This window comes from Chiloscyllium plagiosum, unplaced genomic scaffold (genome assembly GCF_037043375.1).
Source record: "Chiloscyllium plagiosum isolate Xiang-an unplaced genomic scaffold, Cpla_swu_hap1 HiC_scaffold_9, whole genome shotgun sequence".
NCBI lineage: Eukaryota > Metazoa > Chordata > Chondrichthyes > Orectolobiformes > Hemiscylliidae > Chiloscyllium > Chiloscyllium plagiosum.
In genome coordinates this window covers 10064037-10084611 of record NW_028270147.1, presented here as the reverse complement: position 1 = coordinate 10084611, position 20575 = coordinate 10064037, and the positions used below count along the sequence as shown (strand labels likewise).

Sequence of the window (20575 nt, the reverse complement as noted above, 5' to 3'; positions counted from 1 at the left end):
CCTGGATTACCTGGTGCTGTGAGGTAGCAGCGCTAACCACTGAGCCACCATACCACCCCCAAACCTTTTTCATCATGGTTGTGGGGAAGCTGACAGCACTTTTGACAGTGTAGCACTCCCATCCCGAATGGAAGTGTCAACTTAGACCTCGTGCTCAAGTCCCTGGAATGGGACTGAGCCCACAATCTCTGACTCAGGGCTGCACGTAGTACAAATTGAGCCACAGCTGATACTTTCCAGGACAGCAACAAAGTCAAAGTGACTGCACAATGGGAAAATGGGCTGACAGCGCCAGCAAGGCTTGTGGGTATTGTTAGTCAGGAGTGAGGGAAAGAAAGGTCTGCTTGCTTACTGCTGAGGAAAAGAAAGAGGTTGCCAAAGTTACTCATCTTGTATACATCAGGCTAGGATCACCAGAATAACGCATCTTAAAGGGAGCAAAGCCTTATACTGTATATAAAGAAGGTGCTGATCGATTGGAAAGTGAATTGTGATTAGTTGAACATTTTCCTGAATAAACATTCCTGACCTAGTACCCTGCCTGCTTAACAACTTACATTAGTTAGTGGAACCAGCCTGAGGGCTACTCCTGTTCTTATGCTCCTATATTTCTAGTTCAAGGATTGGATGCCCATCAGCCCTTCGTATTTTGAGGGGTGACCTTATAGAAGTTGATAAAATCATGAAGGGGGCATAGATAAGGTGAATAGCAGAGGTCCTTCCCGAGTGTGGGGAGTTCAAAACTAGGGGGCATATTTTCATGGTGAGAGGAGAAAGATTTACAAGGGATCTGAGGGGCAGCTTTCTCACACAGATGGTGATTCATGTGTGAAATGGCGAGTGGCAGGGGTAGGTACAGGTGCAACATTTAAAAGTCTTTTGGACAGATACATGAATAGGAAAGGTTCAGAGGGATGTGGGCCATTTGCAGGCAAGTGAGACAAGTTTAGTTTGGGAAACTTGGTCAGCATCTACAAGTTGAACTGAAGGGTCTGTCTGTTTCCATGCTATATGACTTTATGACTCTATGGTTAACAGGTACAGAGGGTCAGCTAGTTTGGGCCGCTGGTTTCCAATGCACGGTTTTGCTAACTGCATGGGTTAAATGGCAACACCACCTGAGGTTACCATGAATAACTCTCCTGTCAACCTCTTCCTCAACTGAGGTAAGGTGACCATCAGGTTAAACTATTGCCAGTCGTCTGTCTGTCTCTCTCTCTCTAATGAGAGAGGACCACGGTGACTTTACCTTGGCCTATTGGGTTGAATACATTGAAGAATTCAATTGTACTTTCCTGATGTATACCTTCAGTGACATTCCAATCAGGAAGAATTCTTAATACAGTGTGTTCATCACTACTGTGAGGAAGTAGGAAGAAACTGTCTCCAAAATTATCTTATTAATCTTGTCTCCCTTTATAAAAACTGAAAATGAAAGAAAATGTCAAAATACCTTGAAGAAGATTCTTCACCTAGACTGGAATCGGCTGAATGGCCTTCTTTTCCATCATGTCAATGAAGTGGTTCTGTAATTCTGTGCCATGGCCTGGCATGATACTATAGATACTGATAGTTTTGTGCTGCCCCCTACAAATATTCAAGAATGAGGTGAGCATTTAAAAGAGAATGAAGATTTGCATTTCCACAGTCCCTTTCAAAATCATTGGACATCTCAAAGTGCTTTAGTTCCGCTGAAGAATGTTTTACTTTTTAAAAATTGGGTAAACATGCCAGACTACCCGTGTACAGCAACACTTCAGATAAAAGCTTTGTGAGATCATGAAAGGGAATCTGTAGAGGGAGAAATGTTGGCCAAGATACCATGCAAACAACTAAATTAGGAGCAGGCAGAGACCACTCAGTTCCAGAGGCCTGTTTCACCACTCAATAAGATGATCCCACCTGGTCCCCATGAGCTTTCATCCCCATCTCATTCGGCTAGTATCCAAACAGTTGGTAGTTCAAGACTACCCAGGGGCACAGCAATGACTATTCTCACTCCCCTTTCTTATCTTGAATCTTTCTACCTCTCCCGTAAAAAAGACTCTGCTTCCACTACCTTTTGAAGAAGAGAGCTCCAAGATTTATACCCCTCAGTGAGAAGCAGAATCCTTCTCTGTCTTAAATGGGTGACCCCTTACTGTGAAACGGTGATCCCTCGTTCTAGATTCTCCCACAAGTGGAAATATCCTTTCCACTTCCACCTTGGCCAACACCTTAAACAGAAACAGAAATGGATGGAGAAACTCAGCAGGTGCCAACATCTGGGGAGAGAAAGCAGCGTTAATGTTTCGAGTCGAGTGACCCTTCCTCAGAACTCAAAGTTTATATATTTCAAGAGTTGCCTCTTACTTATCTAAATTCTAGCAGACACAAAATTAGCCTGTCGAACATTTCCTCATTAGTTAACTAACACATATCAGGTATTAGTCTCATAAACCTTCCCTAAATATTTTCAATGTGTTTACGTTCTTGACTAAATTAACATATCAATGCTGTACACACAGTACTCGAGGTCTTGTCTCACTGATGCCCTGTATAAATGAGAATAACCTCCCTACTGTTGACTTCAATTCCCCTCAGAATAAGTTAGAATATTCTAATAGCTTTCCCATTACTTGCTGGACCTGCACGCTAATCTTTTGAAATTTATCCACTAGAATATTCGGATTCCAGAGCTCTGTAACCTTTCACTGTTTTAAATAATTTTTTCTCCCATTATTATTACCAAAATTGGCAATTTCACATTTTACCATATTATACTCCATTTCCTTAATCTTTGTTCATGAATATAATTCGTCTAAATCCTTTTCGAGACTTCTAAGACCCTCTTCACTGTTTAATTTCCTACCTATATTTCTATCATTAGCAAATGTTATCTACCATACCTTCCATTCCTTCACTTATTCAGCTTTTAATTGTTCTTTGCTTTTACATATATACACACACACATATATGAACGGCTGAGGAGTCTCAGCAGGCCACATGGTCAACTGTCACTCCTAATTCTTATGTTTTTATGCTCCAGGGAAAACCGCCCCAGCCTATTCAGCCTCTCCCTATAACTCAAATCCTCCAGGCCTGGCAACATGCTTGTACAGTAAATCGTTTCTGCATTCTCTCAAGTTTAGCAATATTCTTACATTGTGTCATGGGACATTTAGTGTCCATTTGGAGGAGCCGGCAAAGTCTCAGTTGATACATTGCACATCTGTCAGTGTAGCACTCCCTCTGTGCTGCATGCAGTTTTAGCCCTGCCTTTGGTGCTAAGTCCTGGAGGGCAAGTTGAACCAAAACCTTGTGACTCAGGCATGAATGTTACCAATTGCTTTATATTTCTTATGTAGTGTTACCATGGGAATGGTTGTGACTCCTCAACCCACAAATCCATTTGGCTCATGCATTAATTGATGGGATGATGCAGCAGCCTTGAAATTTAGTCACTGATCCTCACTGTGTATTCTTACCAGCACATAACCTGGGACAAAGAACCTGTCAGAGAGAAAACTGCACCCCTTTTTTATAACTGGGGGATGGCAGTAGTCAGGAGGACTGCAAATTTGACATTAAATCCTGATGCTCCATTGTAACCTCTAGCTAAATGCAGACAGGAGCTCCGATGAACAACAGGTGAGAATTCCAAGAGGATGAGATGAGTTAATTCTACAGAGATCCAAGTGTGTGACTCAGTCTGATTAAATTTTACCAGTCTTTTCAGAACACTCACATTTCAAAACTGTTTTTGAGATGTTTATGAGTTAAACATAAACATCAAATCAGGTTTGATGGGCTAAATGCCCTGTTTCAGAATTGTAAATTCTATGGAAATGTCTCTTGTTTTACTTTTTGAACCCTTCCTTCAGAATCTGCTTCAATCTCCTTCACGGCGAGAATTGTAGAATTCTGTATCTCAAAAACAGGCAAGGATGTTGCTAGGGTTCGAGGGTTTGAGCTATAGGGAGAGGCTGATTTGGCTATGACTGATTTCCCTGGAGTGCCAGAGGCTGAGGGGTGACCTTATAGAGGTTGATAAAACCATGAGGGGCAGTGGATATGGTGAATCACCAATGCTTTTTTGCCTCGGGGTATGAGGAGTCCAAAGCTGGAGGACCTAGGTTGAGGGTGAGAGAGGAAAGAATTACAAATGACCTAAGCTGCAACTTTTTCACACAGAGGGTGGTATGTGTATGGAATGAGCTGCCAGAGGAAGTGGTGGAGGCTGGTACAATGGCAACATTTAAAAGGCATCTGGATGGGCATGTGAATAGGAAGGGATTGGAGGGATTTGGGCCAAATGCTGGCAAATGGGAGTAGATGAGTTTGGGATATCTGGTCCAAACAGACGAGTTGGACCAAAGGGTCAGTTTCCATGTTGTATGACTCTATGACTCATTGTGCTTGTGCTGATTATTTGCATGAAAATATCCTGTTTACCACAACCTATTGGCTCTTTCTTCAAAACTGAGCAATTTCTTTTCAGGTGCTTATCCAGTTCATTTTTGAAGGTAAGAGTTTGCCAAGATCATTGAAGGCAGTAGGACAGGTGAAGGGAGCTGTTAAGAAAACATTAGTTGTCCTTGGTTTTATAAATAGGGGTAAAGGGTAAAAGGGCAAGGGAGAGAAGTTGCATCTCAGCTGCAGTATTTTGTACATCTCTGGGAAAAAACTTATAGGATATATGTGAAGGCATTGGAGAGAGTGCAGAAATAGTTCACAAGAACAGCTCTGAGAATGAGGAGAGATTGAAGAATTTGGGATTGGTTTTCTTGGAGAGAAAAAGACTGAGGGGAGATATAGTGGAGGTTTTCAAAAACATAAGCAGGCTGGACAGAATAGATAGACTGTTCCCAATTGTAAAAAGAGTGGCAGGGCATATATTGAAAGTGAAATGAAGAAGATGTAAGAGTGATGTGAGCTGTCAGTGTATGAGAATGCATTGCCTGAAAATGTAAGTGGAGACAGGCATGCAAGCATTCAAGAAAGCATTGGATGGTTATTTGGATAGAAATGTGCAAGGATACGGGGAAAAAGGCAGGAGATTGGCACAAGGTGATAGAACCAATGCAGGAATGATGGGCTGAATGACCACTTTCTATATTGTGGTAACTCTGTGAGCTTTAAAACCTTATTTTTTTAGAGCTGGGTAAGTAGTTATAGTTGAATTTGGAAGTTAATAATCCATTGCCCAGGCAGAGAGGTAACTCAGTAACCCTCATACAACTACTCCATTGCCCTGCTCTCAATAAAATATCAGGTCCTGGAATGCCTCCTAAATGTTTGGACATTAAAGGCAACAAGGGGTATGAAGTGAAAATGGGAATATGGTGCTGAGATACAGAATCGACCTTTACCATATTGAATGACAGAACAAGCTCCAAGGGCTGAATGGCCTATTCCTACAATTCTAAACAGACGGAGCCCCACACTGAAAGGAGCAATGCCCTGACCCAGCCCAGCTCCCACCAGGTAGACTTTCACACATGCTCCAATGACGTTCTGGCACTGACCTTATGAAAAACCTGAAAACTAAAGTAAATCCATAAAATACTCATGGGTTCCTTCTTGCATGTCCCTTACCCATCACCACGCTACAGATCCTGTAATTTCATAGGTTGCTTTCAGAATGGCTAACCTGTTTTCACCTACTCATTATCCCCATTATCAGCTTTTCTCCTTCCCTGTTTTAGTACATTTCCTGGAATGGCGGGACTACCTTATGCTGAAAGACTTGAGCGACTGGGCTTGTATACCCTTGAGTTTAGAAGACTGAGAGGGGATCTCATTGAGACATATAAGGTTATGAAAGGATTGGACACGCTGGAGGCAGGAAACATGTTTCCGCTGATGGGTGAGTGCCAAACCAGAGGACACAGCTTAAAAATACGGGGTAGACCATTTAGGACAGAGATGAGGAGAAACTTCTTCACCCAGCGAGTGGTGGCTGTGTGGAATGCTCTGCTCCAGAGGCAGTGGGGGCCCAGTCTCTGGATTCATTTAAGAAAGAGTTGGATAGAGCTCTCAAGGATAGTGGAATCAAGGGTTATGGAGATTAGGCAGGAACAGGATGCTGATTAAGGATGATCAGCCATGATCATATTGAATGGTGGTGCAGGCTCGAAGGGCAGAATGGCCTACTCCTGCATCTATTGTCTATTGTCTATTTATCTGCCTGTCTCTCTCTGACTCTTTTTTTCTCTCTCTCTGTCTCTCTCTCTCTCCCTGGGCTCTGCCCCTACCTTTCCACTTACACCATTCCTTACCCTCGCCAAAGCATTTATACCAACTTGACTGAAGAAAGATAGCCAAACTTAAAATGTTAACTCGGCTTTCTCTGTTCAAACATTGCCAGACCTGCTGAGTTTCTCCAGCCAATTTCTATTTTTGACCCAGAAACTGAACCTCTTCTTTGAGCAATCCATTCCTTTTTAAAATTCATTCACCATTTGAAGGCATCACTGGCTGGGCAACATTTATTTACCCAGAGGGCAGTTAAGAGTCGACCACATTGCTGTGGGTCTGGAGTCACCTGTCGGCCAGACCAGGTAAGGATGACAGTTTCCTTCCCTAAAGGGCATTAGTGAACCAGATGGGATTTTCTGACAATCAACAATTGGATTCATGGTCATCATCAGGCTCCTAATTCCAGATTTACATTGAATTCAAATTCCACCATCTTCGATGGCAGGATTCAAACCCAGGTCTCCAAAGCATTACCTGGATCTGAGGACAAAGTTAAGAATCACACAACATCATTTTGTAGTCCAACAGGTTTATTTGGAAGTACAAGCTTTCAGAGTGCTGCTCCTTCATCAGGTAGCTAGTGGGGCAGGATCATAGAACATGGAATCTATAGTAGAAGTTCAAAATGTCATACAACTGATGTGATGTATTGAACAAACATAGATTGATGTTAAGTTTTTAATCACAGAGAATGGGAATGCAGGTTTCAACTTATTAATATGTAAATCCTAGAACCTCTTTCAAGTCACTGTCCCGAGATAACTGAAGGTTTGATGAAAAAGAAAGGTGACATCTCAGCTCAGACAATGTTTTAAGGTGTGAGGTGAGAGTCTGTCTATCCCAGCCTTGAGTCATACTGGTTCTATTTCCAAAATAGGAATTTATAAAATGTCACAAGGACCTACTGCCTACAGATAGTGTGTTTTGTTTGAAACATCATATCAGTTGTATGACAATTTGATCTTTTATTGTAAATTCTGTGTCCTATGGTCCTGCCTCACTAGCTACCTGATGAAGGAGAAGTGCTCCGAAAGCTTGTACTTCCAAATAAACCTGTTGGACTATAATCTGATGTTCAGTGATTTTTGGTTTTGTCCACCCCAGTCCAACACTGGCACCTCCACATCATGGGTTTCTGGATTAATAGTCCAGTGATAATACCACAAGGACATTGCCTTGCCTCCTGTTGGGATGACCATCTCATTGGTGTATGATGAGAGCCAATTGTTGGCCAGGCTGGCAAAGGACAGTAAATGTCCTCCCTTGATCTGCAGATGGTGGGCATTTGCACTAAACCAGCTGTTTTGCAGTTTGTCTTGCGGATGCATCTTTGTCAACTGGATCCAAATTCCCAAAATGGCAATGTGATGATTTGATTTCAGTTTGGATTATTGATCCAGTTTATTCTGATGTACTACCTTGGTTTTAAACAGCATCCTTCTACATTTGTAAACAGAAAATGTGCAGGGCCAGCAATATTCAAACTTGTACACTTTTTGAAAACTTCTTTATAAAGTAGCATTTGCCTCAGCACAGTGTGACTGCTGGCCTGTTTATCGAAGGCCCTTGCATGATGGATTGTTTAAATTTAATGAGGTTCCTCATTTATTTTATGTTTTTAAAAATATGTTTGTCAGTCACCATCTGGTTTCCTCTTTATCTCTCTCCATATCTTTCAGTTGCATTTCAACCTGTCATTCAAACACATGGAATAAAGAATAACATTTCTCTCCTCCAAAAAGCGCAAGTAAAAATAAATGAAGCTGGAAACACTCAGCAGACCAGGCAGCGCCTGCAGAGACAAGGAGGGGAAAAGGGAAATGTGCATTTATGTAGTGCCTTCGTCATCATCAGTGAAGTAGGTTATCTAAGATTACATGGAGATCTTGATCAGTTGGGTCAATGGGCTGAGGAGTGGCAGATGGAGTTTAATTTGGATAAATGCGAGATGTTGCATTTGGTAAAACAAACAAGGATAGGATTTATACAATTAAAAGTTGGGCCTTGGGTAGTATTGTAAAACAGAGAGACCTTGGAGTTAAGACGCATAATTCTCTGAAGTTTGCCTCAAGGTAATTTAGAAGACATTTAGCACATTTGCCTTCATTGCTCAGACCTTTGAGTGTCAGAGTTGGGACATCATGTTGAGGTTGTACAGGATGTTGGTGAGGCCTCTTCTGGAATACTGTGTCCAGTTCTGGTCATCCAGTTATAGGAAGAGTACTATTAAGCTGGAAATAGTTCAAAAGAAATTTACCAGGACGTTGCCAGGAATGGAGGGTTTGAGTTATAAGGAGAGGCTGGATAGGCTGGGACTTTTTTCACTGGAGTATAGGAGGTGGAAGAATGACCTTATAGAGGTTTATAAAGTGATAAGGTGAATAGCAGGTGACTTTTCTCTTGGGTTGGGGACTTTGAAACTAGGGGACATATTTTTAAGGTGAGAGGAGAAAGATTTCAAAAGGACACGAGGGGCATTTTTTTTTACACAGAGAGTGGTTCAAGTATGGAATGAACTTCCTGAGGAAGTGATGTATTCAAGTACAATTACAATGTTTAAAAGACATTTGGATAAGTACATGAATACGAAAGGTTTGGAGGGATATGGGCCAAGTGCAGGCAGATGGGACTAGGTTAGTTTGGAATTGTGTTCAGCATGGACTGGTTGGACCAAAAAGTCTGTTTCTGTGCTGTATAAATCTGTGATTCGATGTTCCAAGCGGTTTTACAGCAATGAAGTACTTTGAAGTGTAATCTCTGTGGGAGTGCAGGAATGCCACAGTTTACACACAGCAAGTGTACAGATTATGAATGAGTCTGTTTTGTGGTTTTGGCTTGAGGGAGAAACATTGGTCAGAACATCAGACAGAACCTTCCCTCCTCTTCTGAAAGCATTGGTTCCTTTTGAATTTTCCCAAGACTGCAGATCGGGCATGTGTTTAATGTCTCCTCCAGAAATCAGGTTTGCGCCTTTGGTATGTAGGCCCTTAATACTCATGTCAAATGACTGTGTATAGTAGCATTTTTCTATGAAATATTCTGCAGAGATGACATTGTGAGCTGGCAGAGACAGAATGGGCAGAATGGTCTCTTTCAGTGCTGTCAACATTCTGAGGAAGCCAAAGGCTGAAAGGGAGAAATAGGGTGAGTTCTGAGTTTGAAATGGCGCAAAAGAATGTAAAGACATTGACAGTATATTGAGGAAATACAGGTTGATCAACTCATGTATATGCATCTAACCAAATATAACTTAAAGATCTGTGCCCTATGGACTGGGTGTTAGACTAGATGAAGTGGTAGGTTTGTGTGCAGGTGGTGAGTTTCAATAAGGATTCTCCAAACCATCAGCAAAACATCTGAGAAATAATTTCAGAAATAAAAGGACTAGTTAATAAGCAATAACTTGGGTCTCTGACCTTTGAGTGACATTAGCAATCTTCCACCATTTCCCCCAAATAGGATGTGACTGAACTCAAGGAAACCTTTAATTCTGCCCTGGCTCCCTCAGCACAGGTAATGAATACACCCAGTGATCTACCGGACAATGTCATTTGGTTGCATCAGCTTTTTGACCACTTGGGGAATCAGCTGAGCTGATTCATGATTTTTAACAAATTCTGCTCAATTGAAAAACTAATGGGATCAAAGTCTCGATCACACACCATGCTCTGGCTCAGTTGCAACAGACTAAGCTTAACAAAGGAATAGATTCATCAAATTATTACGGCAGGAACAGAAGCCATTCAGTGCACAAGGACTATTGCTACATCTCTTCATGAACAAATCAGCAAGTCCTATTCCTGACATTTCTCCTTGACCCTATAATTTATTTCTTTACAGTTAATTGACCAATTCTCTTTCAAAGACTACAATTGAATTAACCTGCACCATATGTACAAGTAGTGTATTCCAGATCATAGGCACTCCTGTGTGAACATTTTCCCTCTTGAAAACATTTGGTTGTTTACCCAATCGCCTTTAATTGGAATCCTGTGATTCTCATTCTTTCCACCAAAAGGAATGGTTTATCCCTTTCTTCTCCACCCAGACTCATTGCAACTTGGAGCACCTTGATTAATTGATTAGGTCACACAGTGGCTCAGTGGTTAGCACTACCACCTCACAGCGCCAGGGACCTGGGTTTGATTCCAGCCTTGGGCAACTGTGTGGAGTTTTCATGTTCTCTCTGTGTCTGTGTGAGTTTCCTCTGGGTACTTCCTCCGCACAGTCCAGAGATGTGCAGTTAAGTGGATTGGCCATGCTCAATTTGTGCATAGTGTTCAGGGGTGTGCAAGCTAGGTGGCTTAGCCATGGGATATACAGTGTTACAGGAACAGAATAGGGGTCTGGATGGGATTTGATGGGCGGTATGGCCTGGTTCCAGACTGTAGGGATTCTGTGAAATCTCTTCTCTAACGAGAACATCCACAAACTTCTCAAATCTGCCCAGGGAACTGAAGTCTCTCGTGTTTGATTCACCCCTTGCGTTTGAGCAAAAGGATCGTGAATGATGGTTATGTACTATTGCATCAAAACGTGACTTGAACTGAAATTAGCTCAACAAAGATTTTATTTTGGACATGGTTTTTGTTGCATTTGTGTACTCAGCGTGAGTTGCAAAACTATTCACAGAACAAACAGCATAAAACCATCAAAGACAAAATCGATGGTCAAATCTCATCTTTTGCTGCATTGAATAACAGTTTGTAGTTTCTCTGTGAGACAATCTGGAAGAACCATTTCAGTAACTTTTAATTACTGTTGGTGCAATTTCAGATTATTTTATAACAGAGATGATGTGTTCGTCATGACAATGATCTTAACATTGAGGAGCAAGTCGATGTGACTTGGTCTGAGGGAGTTGGTGAGTCGTGAGCCATGTGCTACAGCCTTTGGCTTCCAATCTCTCTTCATTGCACCATTGTTTTCTATGGTTGTCCTCTCTCCACTGTGATCAGTATCCCAATCAGCAACCTTTTCTAATGCCAAGCTTCAAGTAATACATCCTCCACATTGTATTCTTCCCTTCCTTCTATCCTCCCTGTAGTGAAATCAACAACAACAGCAAGAGCAACCTGATGGTTTAATGGTTAGCAGTGCTGCCTCACAGCACCAGGGAACTGGGTTCAATTCTAGACTTGGGCAACTGTGTCGAGTTTGCACATCCCCCTTGTGTCTGCCTGGGTTTCGTCTCACTGGCCATGGGAAATACATGGCTACAGAGAATGGGGTAGGCTGGGTGAGATGCTCTTTGGAGAGTTGCTGTGGGCTGCTTCCAACTGTAGGCATTCTATAAATGACATGCATTTGTGTACCTTTAAGAAACAGACGCTCGCCATTTTGTAAGAATATTATCAATAAAAACTTGACACCAAGCCAGAAGCTTGGTCAAAAAGTTTAGTCAAAACTTGTTCCCACTGATTGAAGGATCAAGACCAAGAGAACACACATTTAAGGTAATTGTTAATTCTATGGTTCCAGACAAATATTAAGGAATTTCTCAAAGGAGAGAGCATGTCAAGAGAGTGGAGAGCTTTTGAGAGAGATATTCAGAGCTTAGGGCTTTCACAGCTGAAGACATGGACAGAATTGAAACAGTGCAGACATCTGACAGGGTGTTATACCTGGAGGAGGTTGCAGAGGAAGAGGAACAAGGTCATGGATGTTTTTCAAAGAAAAGATCAGAGTTTCAGAATTGGGGTATTGCTGGACTGAAAACCTACAATGGTCAGCTAGTGGTGAATGCAGTCTGCAGAAACAGGAACCTGACATTAGTCCAGACCCCAGCCAAGCCATCAGCAGACTGGCTGGTGTGACCTTCCAGGATCAAGGCTCTTACTTGGTGTTCATTGGGCAGGTCCTCAAAGCTTGACTTCCAATTAGGGTGGCACAGTGGCTCAGTGGTTAGCACTGCTGCCTCACAGCACCCAGGTCCCAGGTTTGATTCCAGCCTCGGGTGACTGTCTGTGTGGAATTTGCACATTCTCCCCGTGTCTGTGTGGGTTTCCTTTGGGTGCTTCGGTTTCTTCCTGCAGGCCAGGTGAATTGCGCATAGTGTTAGGTGGAATAGTCAGAGGGAAATGGGTCTGGGTGGGTTACTCTTTGGAGGGTCAGTGTGGACTCTTTGGGCTGAAGGTAAAAACAATGACTGCAGATGCTGGAAACCAGATTCTGGATCAGTGGTGCTGGAAGAGCACAGCAGTTCAGGCAGCATCCAACGAGCCGAAGGGCCTGTTTCCACACTGTTGGGAATCTAATATTACAGGAGCCATAGCGCTGCATGTTCTCTTCACTGAGGTATGGTACCTCTGAAACTGATGACCCTTTGGTCTACCATAGGCACACCACCTCTGCGTGAAAAAGTTGCCCTTTATGTCCCTTTTACATCTTTCTCCTCTCACATTAAACCTATTCCCTCTAGTTTTGAACTCCCCTACCCTGGTCAAAAGACCTTTGCTATTTATCCAATCCATGCCCCTCATGAGTTTATAAACCTCTGTAAGGTCATCCCTCAGCCTCTGATGCTTCCAGAAAAACAGCCCCAGCCTATTCAGCCTCTCCCTATAGCTCGAACCTTCCAACCTTGGCAACATCCTTGTAAATGTTTCCTCAATCCTTTCAAGTTTCGCCACATCCATCCTATAGTAGGGAGACCAGAAATATGTGCAGTTTTCCAAAAGTGGCCGAAGCAATGTCCTATCCAACCACAAGAGGACATTCCAACTGCTATATTCAATGCACTGACCAATAAGGGGCAAGCGTACCAATCAACTTCTTCCTTACACAGAAAGTGAGGACTGCAGATGCTGGAGATCAGAGTCAAGAGTGTGGTGCTGGAAAAGCACAGCAGGTCAGGCAGCATCCGAGGAGCAGGAGAATCGATGTTTCAGGGCTTATGCCTGAAATGTTGATTCCCCTGCTCCTTGAATGCTGCCTGACCTGCTGTGCTTTTCTAGCATCACACTCTTGACCCCCAACTTCTTCACTACTCACAAGGTTTGTGAAGGTTTGTAGCTCAGGTTGAGGTTTAGGGTGTAGGTTTGCTCGCTGAGCTGTAGGTTTGATATCCAGACGTTTCATTACCTGGCTAGGTAACATCATCAGTGGCGACCTCCAAGTGAAGCGAAGCTGTTGTCTCCTGCTTTCTATTTATATGTTTGTCCTGGATGGGGTTCCTGTGGTTTGTGGTGATGTCATTTCCTGTTCATTTTCTGAGGGGTTGATAGATGGCATCTAGATCTATGTGCTTGTTTATGGTGTTGTGGTTGGAGTGCCAGGCCTCTAGGAATTCTCTGGCATGTCTTTGCTTAGCCTGTCCCAGGATAGATGTGTTTTCCCAGTCAAAATGGTGGTTTTTGTCATCCGTGTGTAGGGCTACGAGGGAGAGGGGGTCGTGTCTTTTTGTGGCTAGCTGGTGTTCGTGTATCCTGGTCGCTAACTTTCTTCCTGTTTGTCCTACGTAGTGTTTGTGGCAGTCCATGCATGGAATTTTGTAGATGACGTTGGTTTTGTCCATGGGTTGTACTATAGTTTTTGTTTGAGAGTGTTGGTGGTTTTGTGTGCTACTAGGATTCCGAGGGGTCTCAGTAGTCTGGCTGTCATTTCTGAAACTTCTTTGATATATGGTAAGGTGGTTAGGGTTTCTGGCTGTGTTTGGTCTGCTTGTCGTGGTTTGTTTTTGAGGAATCTGCGCACTGTATTTTTTGAGTATCCTTTCTTCTTGAATATGTCGTATAAGTGGTTCTCCTCTGTTTTTCGAAGTTTGTCTGTGCTGCAGTGTGTGGTGGCTCATTGGAATAGTGTTCTGATACAGCTTTGTTTGTGTGTGTTGGGATGGTTGCTGGTGTAGTTAAGTATTTGGTCAGTGTTTGTCGGTTTTCTGTATACGCAGGTTTGTAATTCTCCCTTGTCCTTTCTTTCTACTGTGACGTCCAGGAATGCGAGTTTGTTGTCGGTTTCTTCCTCCTTGGTGAACTTTATGCCTGTGAGGGTGTTGTTGATGATGTTAAATGTCTCTTCTATCTTGTTTCGTTTTGTGATGACAAAGGAGTCATCTACGTAGCGAACCCAGATTTTTGGTTTGATGGTTGGTAGGGCTGTTAGTTCTAGCCTTTGCATTACCCCTTCTGCTATGAATCCTGATAGCGGAGATCCCATGGGAGCGTCGTTGGTTTGTTTGTAGACTATGTTGTTTAAAGTGAAGTGGGTGGTGAGGCACAGGTCCACTAGCTTCATGATGTTTCCGTTGGTAATGTGATTGATGGTGGTTGGGGTGTGTGTGATGGTCTGTTCTAAAAGTGTGGCGAGTGTTTCCTTTGCCAGGTCGATGTTGATGGACACGACCCCCTCTCCCTTGTAGCCCTACACACGGATGACAAAAACCACCATTTCGACTGGGACAACACATCTATCCTGGGACAGGCTAAGCAAAAACATGCTAGAGAATTCCTAGAGGCCTGGCACTCCAACCACAACGCCATAAACAAGCACATAGATCTAGATGCCATCTATCAACCTGTCAGAAAATGAACAGGAAATGACATCACCACAAACCACAGGAACCCCATCCAGGAGAAAGATATAAATAGAAAGCAGGAGACAACAGCTTCGCTTCACTTGGAGGTCGCCACTGATGATGTTACCTAGGCAGGTAATGAAACATCTGGATATCAAACCTACAGCTCAGCGAGCAAACCTACACCATTCTTCACTACTCTTTCTACTAGCGACTCCAGCTTTAAAGAGCTATGAACCTGCACTCTAAGATATCTTTGTTCAGCAACACTGCCCAGGACCTTCCTATTAAATGCATAAGTCCTGCCCAGTGGAGTCATGGATCTCCATTATATTCCTGATGTGGAGGTATCGATTTTGGACCGGGGTGGACAAAGTCAGGAGTCACATGACACCAGGTAATAGTCCAACAGGTTTATTTGAAATCACAAGCTTTTGGAGCACTGCTCCTTTATCAGGTAAAGTCAACAGTAGTAGACCTACCAACTTTACAGATGTTTAAATGGTCATTGGATAAATATATAGATGATAATGGGCTGCAGATGGGCTTCACAGATCGGTGCAACATCAAGGGCCGAAGGGCCTGTACTGGCTGTAATGTTCTATGTTCTATGTTCTATAACTCCATTTCAGGTAACTTCACATGTTAAAGAGGCAGCGCTCTAAAAGCTTGTGATTTCAAATAAACCTGGCATCATGTGACTTCTGACATTATTTTTATGGCCTCCCAATCTCCAAGAGTCTCACCAAAGTCACTTGTAAAATTCAAACCTTTGTCCATCTCTCTTTCTCTTTCTCACTTTCTCTTTCTCACTCTCTCTTTCTCACTCGCTGTTGTCTTTCTGTACATTTCGTGTTCTCTCAGGAAAAGTGTGGAAAAGGCATTCAGAGACGGAGGGTTGACAGAAATACATGAGGACCATTGTTGACGCATCTACATGTACAGGATTGGAGATGATGCCAAGCTTAAGTTATTGGACTTAGAGAGGGCAGGGAAACAAAGGAGGCAACAATTTTACAAGAAAGAAATGAGTGAAGTACACTCACATGTGCCTCCCTCACCAAAGCATTTCACGTATCATAGCCATACAGAGGGAGAAAGCAAAAGTGAACATCATTGAGTGCATAAAGAAATTGAAGATTAGGCAACACACTGTTGCAGTTTTCTTTTTTTTCCTGTCCTTGGGCAACAGCAGAAGAGATTAATTAGTCATGTCAGATTTACAAATATTTCCAAATCCAGGAGAGTCGGTTTCCTTTGCTAAGGAGGGTTGCTAACCAGAGGGCACAGATTCAGGATAATTGGCTAAAAAGCCATGGGGTAAGATGAGGAGATTTAGTTTCACTCAGTGAGTTATTGCGATCTGGAATGCAGTCCCTGAAATAGCTGTGGAAGCAGCTTCAGTAGTAACTCACAAAACAGGTTTGGATATCGAGTTAAAGTGCATGGAGCTGTGGGGAAGGAGCAGGCAATTTGAAATGAATTCTACAACAGAGTTTGCACAAAATGCAATGGGCCAACTGGCTCCCATTGCATTTTCTGATTCCTGAAGAAGGACTTATGCCCGAAACGTCGATTCTCCTGTTCCTTGGATGCTGCGCTTTTCCAGCAACACATTTTTCAGCTCTGGCTCCCATCTGTCCTGAAGGTCAGAGAGTCACAGACTTATACAGCACCAAAACAGGCCCTTCAGTCCAACTCCTCTCTGCTGGCCAGGTTTCCAAAGCTGAGCCATTCCCATTTGCCTGTGTCGCTCTAAACCTTTCCTGTCCATGATTTGGAGATGCCGGTGTTGGACCGGGGTGTACAAAGTTAAAAATCACACAACACCAGGTTATAGTCCAACAGGTTTAATTGGAAGCACACTAGCTTTCGGAGCGACGCTCCTTCATCAGGTGATTGTGATGATTGTGATGATCACCTGATGAAGGAGCGTCGCTCCGAAAGCGAGTGTGCTTCCAATTAAACCTGTTGGACTATAACCTGGTGTTGTGTGATTTTTAACTTTCCTGTCCATGTACATGTCCAAATGTTGCAACTGTACGTGCCTCTACCACTTCCTCTGGCAGCTTGTTCCATTCACGCACCACCCTCTGCATGAAAACATTGCCCACTCAAGTCCCTTTTAAATCTTTTCCCACTCATCTTAAACCCTACGTCCTCTAATTTTGGATTCCCTTACCCTGGGGAAAAAGACCTTGACTATTCACCTTATCTGCGCCCCTTGTGATTTTATAAATCACTATAAAGTTACCTCTCAACCTTCTATATTCCAGTGAAAAATGTCCCAGCCTGTCCAACCTCTCCTGAAAACTCGAACCTTCCAGTCTCAGTATCATCCTTGTGAATGTTTTTTGTACCCTTACCGGTTTAATAACATCCTTCCCACAGCAGAGCGAGCAGAATTGTACAGAGTTCCATAATTCCATTTGCTTTCCCCTTCTGCATTCAAATCTTCTACTGATTTCCACCAGGTAATGAACCCCTCAGAGATGGAGTTTAATAATTGCCAGGAGACTACTAAAACTCATTCTCTTTCATTTCAGATATGCTGTACATTTGATTTAAGACAATTTTCATGCACATTTGTCAATAGGTCTGATTTGTTCACCTTTGGGTGTTGCAAGTATTGACACCTTGCTGTGTGACCCTTCCTTTTCGTTTGCTTTCTGCTAAGGTCACACCAAGTCTATTTGTGTACATCAGTCAGGATTGCATTGAACCAATAATTTACTTTTAAAAATAGATCATTTCGATCTGGCAAGTCTGAATCAATCAGCACCATTTTCTATTCACTGTACCTTCCCGCGTCTTTTAAAGTCATAGGGATGTACAGCACGGAAATAGACCCTTCAATCGAACTCGTCCATGCCGACCAGATATCCTAAATTAATCCAGTCCTATTTGCCAGCATTTGACTCACCTCCCTCCAAACCTTTCCTTTTCATATACCAATCAGATGTTTGTAAATGTTGTGATTGTGCCAAATTCCACCATTTCCTGTGGCAACTCATTCCATAGACACACCACCCTCTGCATAAAAAAAGTTGCCCTTTTAGATCTCTTTTAAATCTTTCCCCTCTCACCTTAAACCTATGTCCTCTAATTTTGAACTTCCCCCCCCCCCACCTCCACCCCGGGAAATGGCCATGCCCCTATCCATGCCCCTTTTGGTGAAATTTGGCTGACACAGCTCTTTTGCCATTGTATTCTCAGGTGGGGCTTGACCTCAGGGCTTTTGGCCCAGAGCTGGGGGCACTACCCTGTTCCACAAGACCATCACAATTATTTTTAAACACTGTGTTCAGACACAGTGGTAGTCTAAAAATATCCTGACTGGTCTAAACAAGATGGCTGTGGAAAGGACGTGGAAAGGATCTTTCTTCTTCTGGGTCAGAAGAACAAGAGTTTATTGTGTTCAAATGTAAGGTACCTGTTTCAGGACAGAGACGAGGAGATTTTCTTTCCCTCAAAAGGGTTGTGCAACTTTGCAACTCACTGCCTCAGAAGGCAGTGGAAGTAGGACCATTTAACTTTTCTCAAGGCAGAGGTAGATAGATTCTCAACAGGCAGGATAATCAAAGGTTGTCAGGGATACATGTGAATATGGAATTCAAATAGATTAGTTGTCACCTGACAGAACAACAGAACAACTTCAGGGGCCGAATGGTCTACTTCTGCTCCTACTTTATGCATTTATATCATGCTACCTCTGTGCCAAAAGATCTCCAGAAGACATTTAATGAGACTGTGGCTAAATGCTGTACTTTTTAAAAAGAAAAAAATAGCATTAAGCTCTGAGTTATGAACCCAAACACACTTTAGCTGCTCCTCTTTACTCCAGTTGCCAGTGGCTTTGTTGCAAAGGATGCACTTCGAAGGCACCAGATATTTTTAACACAAATCAATTAGTTTATATTTTATTATTTGTTCTCAGGGTCATGGGCATTTATTGCCCATCTCTAACTTCCTTTGAGATGATCACAGTGAACAGTCCATATGGTGTAAGCATATTCACCATGCTGTTAGGGAGGGAGTTCTCGGATGTTGACAGAGCGACAGTAAAGGAACAGTGGTATAGATCCATGTCAGGGCTCTGTGTAGTTTGGAAGGGAACTTGCAGGCTGTGATGTTCCCATTCCCTTGTCCTTCCAGACGGCAGAGATCACAGGCTTGAAAGATGCTGTCAATAGAGCCTTGGCTAGTTGCTTCAGTGCATTCTGGTACATGGGACACACTGCTGCCAATGTGTGTCTGTGGTAGAGGATATCAACGTTTAAGGTGATAGATGGGGTATGGTCTAGCTGTCTGCTTTGACCTGAATGGGGTTTAATTTCTTGAGTGTTGTTGGACCTGCATTTATCCAGACAAGTGGAGAGTATTCCTTCACACATCTCACTTCTACCTTGGAAACGGTGGATAGGCAACAGAGAGTTTTGAGGGTGAGTTACTCACCACAGAACTCATATAGCCACAATATTTAGTCAGCGCAACAGATGAGGTAGATTTCCATCTCAATTCTCCAGTGCCATTAGAGCTCTGCTGAAACAGTATGCCAAGGCTTGAGGAGAGAGAAAGCTGTGTGTTCTTGTTGGTCGTAGCTGCTGGGAAACCTTTCAAAGCAAAGAGGCACCATTATAAAGCCATCAGACTAATTCCTAATTCCACAGGAATGTCACAGTAATTGAGACACAACGTTTGAGTGGAGAGAGAGCAAAATAAGCGTAGAAATTTTGGACTTAATATAAACTTAATGAGAAGAATATGAGTGGAAATCTGAATATGATTAAAGTAGACTGTAAGAGGAGGTTGAAATAAAATAGCAGTCAATAGACATATGATTTACAGCAGGCAATAAGACTATGTTTTTGTGTAGAATCTAAGACTTAAATAACAGTAATAGCACAGATTTATTTCCACAATTTTCTTTTGATTGGTTTCCACTGAAATTTCCCGATTTCGCAAGACTGAAATGCTGTGTACATGGACTCACCGGGGACTCCCTGCTTATGACCACCCTTCAGCGAGAAACTACTTCAGATTGAAGTACTGTTGTGGGTTTATTTCTCATGACTATTCGTCGATATTAAAAGTCTTTGTCATGCACTTATGCCAGCTCTCAAGCAATGATGGGTTTTGGAAGCTGGTTTCTGCAAGACCCACTTTACATTAATTGTCAAATGAACTGTGCTGGGGTTCAAGTGAAAATAATGTTGAAAAGCCGTGTGCGCTCAGTGTGTTTACAAAGCTCCATATGGCATACTTTGTTCATTAGTCCTTGATACCACGACTTTTTTCTTAACAAAAAACATATCTTTTGGATATCTGTTGGCTGTTCTGACGATGAGATACCATTTTCACTCTCTAAGCGGTAATCTGAAAAAATGTCTAACCAACCTTTGATACAACAGCAATAACAATTTGTATTTGCATAGCCGCCTAACTCTGAGATGGTTCTATTTAGAGCAGAAAAAGCTGAGGGGAAATGTAATAGAAGCAAAACTGTTTCAGGTATTTGGTAATCAAAATACAGAGATGTAAAATAATTGGCAACGGAACTAAGTGGAGAATAGGAGTCTTTTTTAATATTATACAGTGAGTGATTATTGTCAGGAATGTGAAGGGAGTCAGTTAGCTCAGTCGGTTGGACACCTGGTTTGCAATGCCAACAGAATGAATTCATTTTCTACACTGGCTGTGCTTATTGTAAAGGACCCTCCATCTGAACCACTTTCTACTCCTGAGGCATGGTGATCCTCAGCTTAAATCACAACCAGTCATCTCTCTCTATCGACAGAGCAGCTCCACGGACCATAAGAG

General features: G+C 42.6%; 1 protein-coding gene across 1 annotated transcript in view; it reads left to right on the top strand.

Moving 5' to 3' along the window:
- Positions 1–20575, top strand: part of adgrl2a (adhesion G protein-coupled receptor L2a) — a 1095933-nt gene that overhangs the window by 36487 nt on the left and 1038871 nt on the right. The gene's annotated exons all lie outside the window — the stretch shown is intronic.